At 34.5% G+C, this 14449-nt stretch overlaps 1 non-coding gene across 1 annotated transcript; it reads left to right on the forward strand.

The window, feature by feature from the left end:
* Positions 1–1081: 1081 nt before the first annotated feature.
* TRNAR-CCU (transfer RNA arginine (anticodon CCU)) lies at positions 1082–1154 on the forward strand. The gene has a single exon. It is a non-coding gene; the product is annotated as a tRNA-Arg (tRNA).
* The last annotated feature ends 13295 nt before the right edge of the window (positions 1155–14449 follow it).

Here is a 14449-nt window from a genome sequence, read left to right on the forward strand (position 1 = left end):
GATCCCAGATTATAAATTTTTTAAGGCAAGAAAATAAATCATTTTCCCAACCTTCCTAGGATTGAATATTTTCATGAATTTATTGTTATTTGTGTTTAGAATACCTATACACCAAGCTTCACTTACTTTTTTTGCTTATTTCCTCTTCAGTCTAACACTTTTATAGAGATTTTTGTTACTTATTCTGATTACTGCAGAATTAGAATCAGTGGGTTACTGTTCATAAAGGCAAATATCTAAACAATAGAGAATTAAAAAACAACAGAAAATTATTGGTGCCTGGATCTTGTAGATGCCTTAAAAGAAAAAGACTTTACTGCTATTAAAACATTTAGAAGAAGCAACAAGTCTATCTATCACCAATATTGTAGAGAGGATTCTTTTCTTAATTTTTTTAACATTTTTTATTTTAATTTTTGACAGAGAGAGACAGAGCATGAGCAGGGGAGGGTCAGAGGGAGAGGGAGACACAGAATCCAAAGCAAGCTCCAGGCTCTAAACTGTCAGCACAGAGCCCCATGTGGGGTTCGAACCCATGAATATGAGATCATGACTTGAGCTGAAGTTGAATGCTCAACCGACTGAGCCACCAAGGTACCCCTGTGGAGAGGATTCTTGAATCAAATGAAAGGATAGAGAAATGGCCCACTAAGATTCCATGATTCTAAATGAACTCACAATAGATCAAAGAAAATAATTCAAAAAAAAAGAAGTAATAATTCTTAGTATATTTTTTATTTGATATTTGGAAATCAAGTTATTGGGTTATCATTGTGAAAAGGCAATAGTCATCAACTCTGGAGAACTATGTAATTGACTTTGAAGGCCAGATTTGTTACACAGAATTGGGACATTTACTTTATTTTTTGGAAGTACTTTTTTGTAGTTGGTAAAATGAGATTAATAATACCTATTACTTAGTGTTAATGTAAGAATTCAGTAAAATAACCTTTTTAATGCTAATAAATTCTCAGCAAAGAGTGAGTGCACAATACATAGCTGCTATTACAACACACAGAGAAATAAAACTTTTAAACAACAGTATTACTGAGAACTTTTAAAAAGTTACAAAATGAGGGATGCCTGGCTGGTTCAGTTGGTAGAGCATGTGACTCCTGATCTCAGGGTCATGAATTCAAGCCCCATGTTGGGCGTAGAGCTTACTTTAAACAAACAAACAAACAAACAAATAAAATTTAAAAAGAAAGTTGTAAAATGCAATGCACTATGCTGTGTATAGAAAGGTTTATTTATAAACTTATTTTTTAATCAGATCAATACATTTATTATGTTTCAATTGTGACTTTTTGATTTGTTAATATTTCTTTGTGTGTTTATGTCATCCAAATCTTTATCTTGAAATTCTCTGAAATCACTTTAAATGAATCAAGGATTGTGTTTTTTCCTGTTTGCCGGATTTACCTTTTTGAAAAGTTATAAATTCAGAGACGATTAGCATTGATGGATCTGAAGGAAGTCACAGGGCAGTGCAAAGAGCATAGAAGTACTCACTGAGAAGAACCTGTTTAGTACAGAATACAGAAATAAATGTTGGCGTATACAAAATAAAAGTTGTAAATAAATGCAAGGAGAAAATCAGCCTTAAAATTCTAAACATTAAATATAAAATTAAGAAACCAAAGAACCCAGAAAAATTTAAAAATTGGGGTGCCTAGGAGGCTCCGTCAGTTAAGTATCCAACTTTTGATGTTGACTCAGAGATCAAGCCTACATTGAGCCCTGCATTGGGCTCTGCATTTAGTATGGAGCCTGCTTGAGATTCTCTCTTTCTCTCTCTCTCTCTGTCTCTAAAATTAAAAAAAAAAAAAAAAAAAGCATTTATGGGATAATTAGTTTAAACTGGGGATTATACCCTTTTGAAATACTCAGATTAATTCATTTTTATGTTTGGATTATAGAATTTTAGCATAGAAGAATGGAGATACCATAAAGTTATCTGGACAACCCTTCTGCCTATATCAGGATTGAAGCATTTCTAGAGCACAATGAATACAGGCATCACAGAAGTGGACTACACAAAAATTTTGCCTTGATCCTAAACCATTTCAAGAGTTATTTGTTGGACAAAAGCTACTGAATCATAACATAAATTACCAACAGACATCAGTTGTGTTTTATTTACTAAGGCAGTGGGCAATAAAAACTTATTATATTTCATTGATTTTATTGATCATTGTTGAAAAAGAAAGAGAAAATTAATGTCTCCAAACAACAGATATGTTAAATAAACTGCATTCAACCAGAATACAAAACCCAGATTCAGGTATTCTTAATTTGTATTTATTTACTTATTTATCTATTTATTTATTTTTATCTGAGCATAGTTGACACATCATGTTACATTAGTTTCAGGTGTATAACATAGCAGTTCAGCAAGTTAATGTGTTATGCTATATTCACAAGTGTGGCTACCATCCGTCCCCATACATCACTATTACCATATCATTTGCTATATTCCTGATGCTGTGCCTTTTATTCCTGTGACTTACTCATTCCATAATTAGAAGCCTATATCTCCCACTCCTGTTCACCCATTTTGTCCATGCCCCACCCCTCTGGCAACCATCAGTTTTTTCTCTGTATTTATAGGTCTAATTCTGCTTTTTGTTTATTTATTCATTTGTGATTTTTTTTTGTATCTGTTTTTTATTTTTTACATTTCACTTATGAGTGAAATCGTATGTTGTTATTTTCAGTCTGATCTATTTCATTTAGTATAATACCCTCTAGGTCCATCTATGTTTTTGATTTTTTTTTTATAATCTCTAAAATTTGTTTCTGTCAGAGCTTAAGTCACAAAACTGCTTTATTAAAAGCAGAATCATTTTTCTCTCTTTGATGTCCACATTACTGTTACTTTACTACTCCACTACACTACTCATTGTCTAACATACCTCTTTGGTTCTTCAAATGTGTTCTCTAATCTATGGTACCTGAAGCTTGCAGATTCAAAACCAAAATAAAAATAACAACAATAGTTCAAGCCTTTCTCTGTGACCTTCTCACTAAAGATATTTCTTGTTCTTCTTGCTAATTTTCTTCCTTCTCATACAATGAGGGGCATTCTGTAATTGCAAACATATTTTTGTATTATTGTGTTACAACATAATGGGAAATATGGAAGAGATTTCACTAGAGGCTGGAAGGTTGGGAGGGCATTTTTTAGGAGATTTAGATGTTAGGGTTTGATACTGGTTTTGTTGAAGGTAGATAGGAGAGTAATATCACAATGAACCTTGTATCTTCTTGTGGAGTTTGAGACATGTAGTCAACTTAATTTATTTTGACATTTCTTTCTTGGGGGTAGCGTTTGTTCTTTGATCAACACAAGATGAAAGACTGCATGTTGCATTATGGCTATATTATCTACACAGCTATATTTTACTACCAGCTTATTGAATTCTTACAAACACAAATGAAAAGAACTGTAAACAATATAGAAGTTGAAGCATATTGGTAGTGTTTTCAGTAAAACCTACCCAGTACAGAATCCACCCCCATTTACCAGGCAGCGGTATTCATCTGTGCGGTTATACTATTATAACTGTGCTTGGAAATTAAGTGTATAGTACAGGCTAAATCATATGAAGACACTTAGATCTACCTTGAGGGTTAGGCTATGAATCAGGTTTAGTAGGCACTTGTGTTGCAGACAGGCTGAAAGGTCACAATGAAAGGAATTTGAGTTAAGTACAAGAAAGCTAAATTCCAAGTTCAACTGAGTTCCAGGGTACTGCATACCTTTTGCTTTGCCTACTGACTCTCACCATATGAGTGCCCACAAATGAACCTGCACATCCACAAAGTTCTGCCTGGCCTACTGGTTGGCATTATCTGCCTGGAAGAAAAATCCAAGAACTGGGAAACAGAGAAAGCTCTCTTCTGAGTTGTAAGGTGGCCTAGGATGGGCATAACTGTTGCAGCCTGACCCTTCCATCCCCTGGGAGGGTAGTGGAGGTCGACACATATAATGAGCATTATATTAAAAGCTCATCCATACATCATCTTTAACCCCTGCAATGACCATATGCAATAAGAACTATGTTTATATTTTATGAATGAAGAAACTGATGTTCAGTGCTAACATTTTCCAAATCACACAGCTAGTTTATTTTAAGGCTAGGGTTTGAACAAAGTAGAACTGGGTGCTTTTTTTGTTTTTTCATATTACAGGACATCCTTTCAGACTTCTTCCCTTTCTTTCGCTGCTTTTCCATCTATAAGAATATGCTTTTCTAGACTTTCCACTCTTTCTTTTTCTATCACAACTATTATAAAAGCAAGGACAGCACTATTATTATTGAAATAATACAGCTTATAATAACTTGCTGAAAAGAAAAAGTCTAAAGCTTTGGTTTATATAAAACAAATTACCCTAACGATCAGGTTTTGTCCTAAATTTGAACAGCCAGATAACTTAAAAACTATTTTTCCCCCAAGATTGTAATGTCATTAATGAAGTTCCTAAATTGATGCAAGATTTCTAAGTGGCTTTGAAGTCATTAAGGAAATATTAAAATATCTTTATTATGGTATTGATGTTGTGTGTATTTTCATTGCATTATAATACCTGGAACAATTTTCAATTTATTTATGGTGCATATAGTTATTCTCAGCCAATTCCCTGATTGTGACTTATAAATGAAAGTTTAATAGAATTGTCTTTATTCAAAGCTGCAGGGTCACTGAACTTCTCCACTGCTTTTCTGTACTAAACTATTTACTTTTAAAGTCCTAGAAATTATAGTACGCAGTGAGAAGAGAAATATTCTTTCTACCAGGGTTGCAAAGTTTCCAAATATAAATTGAAGTAGAATCTGCATAAATATTTAAATGCTCCTTGGCCTATTATTATCCTTGTGTTCATAGTATGAGATTCATCTGTGAAAGGAATCAAAGGCTGAATTTAAATTCTCTACCAAGATAATTACCCATTGCATCTAACTCTGAGGGTAAGTTATTAAAGAATCTGGGGTCATCTACTTGTAGAGGACAGACGTTAGCTAAAATCAAGGTGCGACCCTTCCTGTCATATCTTAAGATTAATATCTTTCCCTCATGGTCTTTGTGCTTACTTTCTTGCTGCATTAACCAAAGAGTTTCCAGAGTGTCCATGGAGAACTGATGCTTATTTGCATACATATTCTTACTGTGAAAAGTTACGTGGTCACGATTCTGAAATAATCCTGGTGGCTGAATGTGAACACACCAGTATTCTCTGGTGATGTTTTTAAGAGATTCCGAATGGGTTAGACAGAACTCAGGCTTTTAAAGAATTTCGAATCTGTATCTACTCTGGGATGCTAGCTGCCAGCTCCAATTTCTTTACTTTTAAAGGACTAATCTCCTTTTAAAGAAGGGCATTAACTCACCCAAAAGGAAATGGTGTGCTTGTAATGACAAATGAACATGACTCTTCTCTTCTACTTGATAGAAGGGCACTCATTCTGTCCAAATTGTATATTCTTTTGTAAACAGACTCTCCAAGCCCTCTAGCTAGAAGAATCAATGCCCTGTGCAGATGGCGCCAGACCTTTATTCAGAAATGCATGCACTTGATTTATATTAAAGTTTTGATATTTAACCTTCTGTCTAAACCTTAAATCAGGGCCCTAGGGCAAGGACAAATGTCTTCATCTTTTTAAATTTAAAAATTTGTTTCAAACTATAGAAGAGAAATTAAAATCCCAGAATGATTTGAGTCTGTGAGCATAAAAATAGCCCTCTAGCATAGTATGCATTTATAACGAGAGTCATAATCTAAGGATCAGTCTCACAAAATGAGAATGAGAATCAAAAAGAATTAGAGGGAAAAAGTTGTGTCTGTAGAAAGACATGTATAAAGTCCTATGAATTAAAAACCAAGCCAACCCAATTAAAATTCAAGATTATTTAAATACATCTCTATACCCAGTTCTTCAACATACATACAAATATACACATAAAAAATACAATATACCCTAAAATTATGCTATTTAGAATTTTTTAAAAGTAATTACAGGACTTAACTCATACAGCAGCTAAGGAAATTATCACAGGTTGTAGCTACTGCCACCATAAGAATTGGTTTCAATTCAGCCTTTAATGAGATCAGCTATTTCTATTCATTTTCATGGGTACCTACTTCTGTAATGAAAAGGATTAATTTGAAGTTCCTAGAAATGCATCACCTAGCTCATGTTGGAGGGTCGCTAGTCGGCTGGCCATAAATATAAATTCTTCAAGTAGTAGGTTGACTATTTCATTAAAACGGATGATGTTTTAGTATTTCATATGCAGAGCCATGCAAACGTTGTATAAAGCACGGTTTTAATATAGAATGTATTTGAGGAGGAAAAGCTGTCATGGAAAGGTGACTGTTGGTTACTCGGAGATGCATGAGGTGGGGCCGGGGATGATCTCTTTGTCAAGCAAGTACAGAATAATCTCTGAATCTCAGGTGTCTCCTATGGATAGAACAGGCCCCCAGAACACATTCCCACATCTAACATAGCCAATACAAAGGCAGGAGAAGGCCTCTGTGGCAGAGCTACCCTTCAAACGCCTATGATACTAATTTATTTCACCTAAAAATAATAACGATTAGGGGGCAACATTGGCGGTCTGGGAGAAGGCAGTGCATACAGTAGTGTTACCCAGACCTCCTTGGGTTAGTGCCGGATTGGAAGTTGAGATTTCCCTGCAGTCCTTCTCCAACCCTGTAATCAAGGCCTTTCTGATAGTGTTGGCAGTGGCAGCTCGATGTCATGTTAAATGTGCGGGAAGCTGCAAAACTGACATCAGACCCATAAAGCACAGGTTCTTAAGTTGCCTGAGAAGCCTGCCATGACTCAGAACCCCCTGTGTAATGTAAGTTGTGCATATGTAATAATCGAGCCAGGAATTTAGCCCCAGTTCAATCGATTCACTGAGGAGCAAATAAATAAATAAATAAAAGATAGGCAATCTCGTTTCATATGAAATCAGGGGCAATCGGTGCCCTGGACTTTTCACTTTTCCGGTTACAGACATGATTTCCAGATTTCTATTTTCCAGTAAAAAAAAAAAAAAAAAAAAAAAAAAAAAAAAAAAAAAAAAAGAATTGACTAGGATTTTAAGAATTGACCATTAAAAACATTTGAAATATCAAACATTATTTCTAAAATAGTGACTCGCCATCTACTGTTTTAAAGTGGAAATTTTTTAGAAAAATGAGAAAATGTATATTTCTTTGAAAATTATTTCCAGAAGCTGCTTTGAATCTTAACATAGTGTTCATCATCTTGCAAGTGAATAATAACCTATAATAATTCTTGGCCCTGCTGCAGAAATCCCAATTTGAGACCACCGTCTTCTGTGACAGACATAAACCAATGACAAGACAAGATCACCAATAATGATGTCCTGGACAGCAATCAGCCATAAGGTACTGAATCCATCCAGGGTTATTGTCCTCCCCTGCACCAGACAGGTGAGGAAGGAAACTTGTAAATGATGTATGAATCCTTCTGTTGTACCTAACAGACGCAGAGTGTTTATCTTCCTAAATTTTTGTAAGACTCCTGTCACTTAGATATATAATACCCTAGGAAGACAAAAGGAAGAAGAAAAAGGGAAGTTTAAAAAAAATGTATTTTTGAAGCCATTGTACCAAGGAGTGTCGGGGAAGGGGTGACTGCCAAGTTTGAGTAGCTCTTCAGTGAATGTGTTGATATAAAATGAAAACCATAAATTAATTCAGTGAGAAGAAAAGGATGAAAAGAATTCCATCATTATTTTCCTAATACAACCCAAAACACTGACTGACTTTTTTACACTCAAGTGTTCACTGGTTGTTTTGTTAGTGTCATTGTAACTAAAGTCACAATTGATAGAATATTATATGGAATGGAAGACCATTCGTTGTTTTTCAGCTTTACTGAGGTATAATTGACAAATATTGCTTTCCCTTAAATATCCAACTAGTGTGGAACTTAACCTCTAACAGAAAACATTTTTTCTACCTACACCTAAGCAGGGCCCTGTTAATTACTAAGAGGACGATTTACAGACGTTAGAGCTTAAAGGACCTGTAAAATTCATCAAACCCAAACTAAAGCTAGAGTTGAGAGAATGGCACCATCTAAATATAGCTTCTAAAGTAAATCATGATTTTATGGTCATGATATACAATGAATAAAGCAAATACACTTTTCTCAGTTGATGATTGTGTACATTCAATATGCATGTCCCCTTATATGTCTATCTTGTTTATTACATGGATGAGAGCAAGGTGTATAATAAGACCTGGTTTGCAACGTTAGACCCAGTTCCCAAATATAGTGCCTCTACTTCCTAGGACTATAAAAAGGCAATCACTTAATCACACTATCCTTAGTTCCATCCAGTAAATGGAATGAATAATTCTCTAGGTGGCTATAAAGAATAAGTGAAGCAACATATGTAGAGTGAGTAGCACATGGCAAGCATGCAATATTACATGTCATTATATTTTTATTTCTACATGCACAAAATATTTCAATGAATGAATTAGTAAAAATCAGCTTTTCCTTAATTCGTACTATGGATCAAGGGTTAGTTACAGTTTGAAAAAATACAACAGAAGATTACAAGAAACTGAAGATCCAGGTAACTATTATTCACTATAATTGAATTTCCATTTGTAATTAAACTTCAGCTTCTTCATAACTATGAAGATACTAGAATAATAGGTCATAATATTTGTTGTGGACATCCACACGTGAAAGGACAGATTATTTCTAATGGTGAGGCACCAGAGTACTTACACTGCACTTCACAATTAGGATCCCGATGTCAGTTTCTGATTCCATATGTGAATACAGCAGAAAAAGCCTGTGCAATTTGAAACTCAGTGTAGAAGCTGTATTTTTGTTTTCCTAAATGGTTCCTTTTCTTACACAGTTAGTTATTAGTTTAGAAAATATATTTTGAACACCTACCATGTGCCAAACACAGTGCTAGTGTTAGCAGAAGATATCAAAGTTAATAAATAAGATTGACACACACATTTGCAATTGATTGAAAAATAAACATTGAACAAGATGATTAACCACAGATCCTAGAGTTCATTGGGATTTTGATAGGTAGAGATTAAGGAAAAGGAAATTATGGGCAGAAAGAATAGCACAAACAAATAGCCAGAGAATGAAAACATGAGATTTGATTTATTCTTTCTGTCCTTTGTCAACCAAAATCCCATTCCTTCTAAATCTAATAAAAGTTTAAACTGACCGCTCATTTGCCCTCTTACCTTCTTAGTTGTCCTTTTCCCATAACATCTTTCAGTTTGCACAAGTAAGTTAAGAGGTTAAGAGTTCTCTAGATCAAGAACAATGACTTGGCAGGGTTTAGTTCTCTAGGACTTTATGTGATACTTGGCACATAATAGTCACTAAAACACATGTTCATGCCAGAATATGAGGAGTGAGGGAAAATGAAAAGCTGTCATAGTGTTATTATATATATTTGGTCTTTCTCCACATTTTGGGCAGAGCTCCTAAAACTCTTGGAGGTTTCTAAGTTTTGAGAATGATAAAGCTCTCTTTTGTTATGTTAATGAGCTGACTGATGGATCCCACCTAAGGAGGGGGGCTGGTTGCCAGGAGAACAAACCATATGATTAGAGGGTTGGAACTCTCAGTCCCACCTCTGTACCTGGGCCGGGGGGAAGGGGGGGGCGAAGGTTGAATAAAATACCAACATTTTAATCAATCATACATATGTAATGATGCCTCCATAAAAAAGATCTGGGTTTGAAGAGCTTCCTGATTGGTGAACACAGGGAGATGCTAGGAGAGTGATGCACCTGGAGAAAGCATGGAATCTCCACACCCTTTCCCCATACCTTGTCCTACCCCTCTCTTCCATCTGGCTGCTCGTGAGTTATATCCTTTTACAATTAACTAGTAGTCTAGTAAATACAATGTTTCTCTGAGTTCTGTGAGCTGCTCTGGAAAATAATAGAACCAGAAGAGAAGGTCATGGGAACTCCCAATCTGTACTCAGTCCATCAGAAGCAGACATAATAACTTGGATTTATGACCAACATCTGAAGTAGGGGGCGTTGGCAATTTTGTAGGACTGAGTCCTCAACCTGAGGAATCTACTATCTCTGGGTAGATAGCGTCAGAATTGAGTTGAATTGTATGACACCCAGCTGTTATCTGGAGAACACTTGGTGCTATTTGGGAAGCCCCCAACCTTCCCAAATTGAAATTGGTGCCAGAACATACTTAGAAGCCAAGTTGACTTCTAGAATTTAAGTTTCAGTGACTGGGTGGAAAAAAGCACAGAAACATGGAGCCCTTGAAAAATAAGGTGTTTTAAACTGAGAAGGAGATTATGGTGATTCTACTTTTGATGACAACCAATAGCCAAGTGAGGTTTCTGGTCAATGTTTACATTTATATGGCTAGAATTCAAAAGGAACCCAGGATTTTAGAAAGAGTATATGAGAGTTGTCCACATAATGCCATGTAAAAAAAACAAAAAACCAAAAACAAACAAACAAAAACAACAACAATGAGGAGTGCTCTAATAAAAGAAACCCAAAGAACAACTCTTTGGGGGATAGAAAGAAAATGAGAATACAGAAGATTGAGAAAAATTAGAAGGATAGCTAGGAGAGTTTATTTATTGTCAGAGAACAAAATAGTAAAAAAAAAAAAAAAAAGGAGAGAGATCAAGAAGAACTGCGAAAGAGTTATTAGATTTTTGACTTCTGTGATCATTGGATACCATCAAAAATTATTTGGAGGCAGAATGAAAGTCATTTTAACAGAAAGAATGTTTTAGCCCATGCTGGGTACACTTAGTCCCAGGAACATCATATCACAGAATAGAGTCTATAAAAAGTAATATGATATATCAATAGCTTTATGAGGAGTGAAAAGAAAGTATTTATTCAAAGCAATTTCAATATATTACTGTGATTTGCACATAGTGACACCATTTTAATAGTGCATTAGATGAAGATTTTGTACTTTCTTATGACTTTATAATATGAAAATTTTTAGAAGCCTATTATTATTAACATTTTTAAAAGTTAGAAAATTTACACCAACCATCACAATTAAACTACAGCGAGAAATCATTCTTGATTCAGGAATAAGAAGTCTGCATGCCATTTTGGAATCAGTGGTTACTATTTTTATGAAGAAAAGTAGATGGACTTATGAAATACAGTAGGAGGAAAATCAGGCTAGCCACAGGTAATTTAGCCTGCAGGTGGCCTGAATGTTTTGCATTTTGGAAATTGTGTATAGCTTGATAGGGTAGTAGTGTAAAAAGTGAAGAAATGAAAATACATGACCAGCTACCCAGAGAATCTCCCTGATTCAGTTTGCTGTAAGTATGTAATTAGATGTTTAGAATATCACTCTTAACCTTCAAATTATATCCATTCTGTTGAGAGTGAAAGTCAAATTACAAATTGAAGGAACTGGTTAGTTGAGCTAGTTTAAGATAGAATACAGTCGCATTGAGGATGGACTTTGTTTATTGTTATATAATGAGCAAAGAAAACATTTCCCATAGTAATATGAAGGTGTACATTTTCATGGTGAAATTAATTTAGTAATCTAGATTTATGTCCTGTGAAACCATGTAGAAGTATATGATCCTTCTACCCTTTGGAATATATATTTATTCAACCATCCACTGATTTATCCATTCAAATAATAATTGCATGTTTACTATCTGTCATGCACTATGGTAGGCTATGGTCATATAGTTATGAATAAGAAACATCTTTTACTCTTAAGAGCTGAAAACCTAGTAGTACATTCTAGATTTTTCAAAAATTGTCAAAGAAAATTAATAGAACAACTTTTGAAATCCTGTATACATGTCATGAAACTACCACTTAAATATTTCATCATATTAACTAATGTTCTTAGTTAGTTCTATGATGATATATCTGATACCATAGCATACTGAATGCTCAAAAACAGAATCTCTTTGTACTCTAATATTTTTTTCTTCTACTCGTTGAGGGTTTTTGTGTTTTTGTTTTTACCAGGGGTATAATTTGGATTTGTCCTCAACATGTTTCTGTAAGTTATGTTTATGATTATAATCATGTAATTGAATTAAATATTGCTTCAACTGATCAAATACGATTGTGAAAGTGTTTCTTAGATATTGTTTCTGTAAGAAGTAGGTTAACTGCTTTAAGACTCAATAAGTCACCAATATGGTTAAATTAGCTTCAGTAGACACAACTTTAAACATCTTAAAGTCTTTTCTTACCTAGGGAAGATTACTTCACAGTGGTATCTAAGTTCTTTCTCCACTAAAAAAAAAATGGCTTTCATATAAGATACATTATGTGTATGATTTATTACAAAAGATGGTGAGCTTCAATCCTTGGACCCATTCTTAAAAAACTAACAAGCAAAAAACAACTTTGGTCTTATATTTTTTAAAAAGTTAATGAACATGTATTTACAGGTTTTAACTTAAGAGAAAACCTTTAATGCATGCACATTACAAATTATTTCATGATTTTTCACTATAATCAATTTTTTGAATTAATTGACCTACTACCTACCCCACTTACTTCTTTTTTTTCTAATTTGTTTATTTATTTTGAGACAGAGCGTGTGAGCAGAGGAGGAGCAGAGAGAGAGGGAAAGAGAGAATCCCAAGTAGGCTCCATACTGTCAGCACGGAGCCCAATGCAGGGCTTCAACTCACCAACTGAATGGTGAGAGCATGACCTAAGCCAAAATCAAGAGTTGGACACTTAGCCAACTGGTCCACCCAGGTGCCCCTTCGCTTGCTTCTGATGGAAGGCTGTTTTCTATGCTAGCCACAGCCAATCCCAAAGATACATGAATATGGCATAAAGATGTTATATACTAAATGCTTATATAGGTGGATATCATTTTGTGACTTTAAAACATAGAAAATGCTTTTGCTTCTCAGTGTGAAGAAAGAAATGGGAAGTGATCATTCAAATTACAAAGAGACAACTTACAAGGACAAAAACGACTTCATACATGCACATTTGTCAACTACTTTACAGAAATGAATGCATTTACCTTGTCACACAATACCACCCAAATTCTAGGAAATAACCAAATGTATTATTTAAACTCTGTGCTTAGGGGAATACTTTATTTTATAAAAACATTTTTATTGGGAAGAACAAGAAGTTAGAACTTCATAGTCCTAAGGTCCTATTGTATGCTTACTTCTTAGCAGCCCAATACTTCTCCCAGTTGATGGATAAAAAGTTCACGTAGGGGAGCCATGAGTAGGGTAACATGTCTCTGGTAAGAAATGAGATATGATAGCTTGAAAATTGAGTTTTCTATTGAAAATGTTGAGTTATTTAATTCTCAGTGATTCAAAGTACTGGTAAATGTTTTTACTTGGAATGCACATCCTTGAAGGTTATGTTGTAAAAAATGTTCAGAAAATGGGATCAGAACAATGCCATTTTTCTTCCATTAAAAAGAAAATAAAACAAACTAATACAACAAAACAAAACAAAAAACCAATGTGGTTAGGTACTCTTTGCTTTATTAACTTATCATGACTTCATTTGTTGCCTATGACATTTTTATGTAAAACTTTCCTTATTTTCCTCACATGTAGGCATTTACTGGTCTTCTTTAGTCTCCACTTATTAGCTGACTTACTGACTTAGTTAATTACAACATAAAAACTCAGATAACAGTATATTATCAAAAAAGAAAAAGGAAGAAAAATCCTCAGAACGTTTTCTCTTGTGAATCTCTTTGGAAAAGTAATAAGCCTCATTGTACTTGGTCATTTGGTCTAGAAAAGATACAGAATTCAAATTATGACTTCTCTTTCCCATTTTTCCTTTCCTGCTTTATCCCAGTTGCTGACTTTAATAAAATTGTCATCTTATTTAGCTATCTCCTCCATTTACTTTTAAATCCAATTGTTCATCAAGTTCTGTTGATTCTTTCTTTTCCATCTGTTTCATGATTCTCAAAGTTGCCAGCCAAGCCAAGGGCCTCTTTTGCTGACACCTGGAGTAGCTGACACAAAGTGTTATAGGAATTCACAGTAGCTCATTTCCTTTTGCTGTCCAAACTGTACAGCATTTCCAGATGAATCTTCCTCAAAAGTTGTTTTTATCACTTACTTCTGCTTAAGAATAAGTAAAGCAATCTATTGACAACATCATTTATCTAAATGCCTCTTCTTGTTATTTGAAGTCTTTCATAATCTGTTCCCACTCAACCTGATATTACAGTCTCTTCTAATCTATTTGTAATTAGGTTAGTTTTGAACATATAGTTTCTTTTATTTAATGTTTATTTGTTTATTTTGAGAGAGAGAGAGAGAGAGAGAGAGAGAGAGAATCCCAAGCAGGTTCTATCCTGTCAGCACAGAGCCTGACACGGGGCTCTGTCACATGAACTGTGAGATCATGACCTGAACCAAAATC

The sequence above is a fragment of the Panthera onca genome, chromosome C2 (assembly GCF_046562875.1).
Source record: "Panthera onca isolate mPanOnc1 chromosome C2, mPanOnc1 haplotype 2, whole genome shotgun sequence".
Taxonomy (NCBI): domain Eukaryota; kingdom Metazoa; phylum Chordata; class Mammalia; order Carnivora; family Felidae; genus Panthera; species Panthera onca.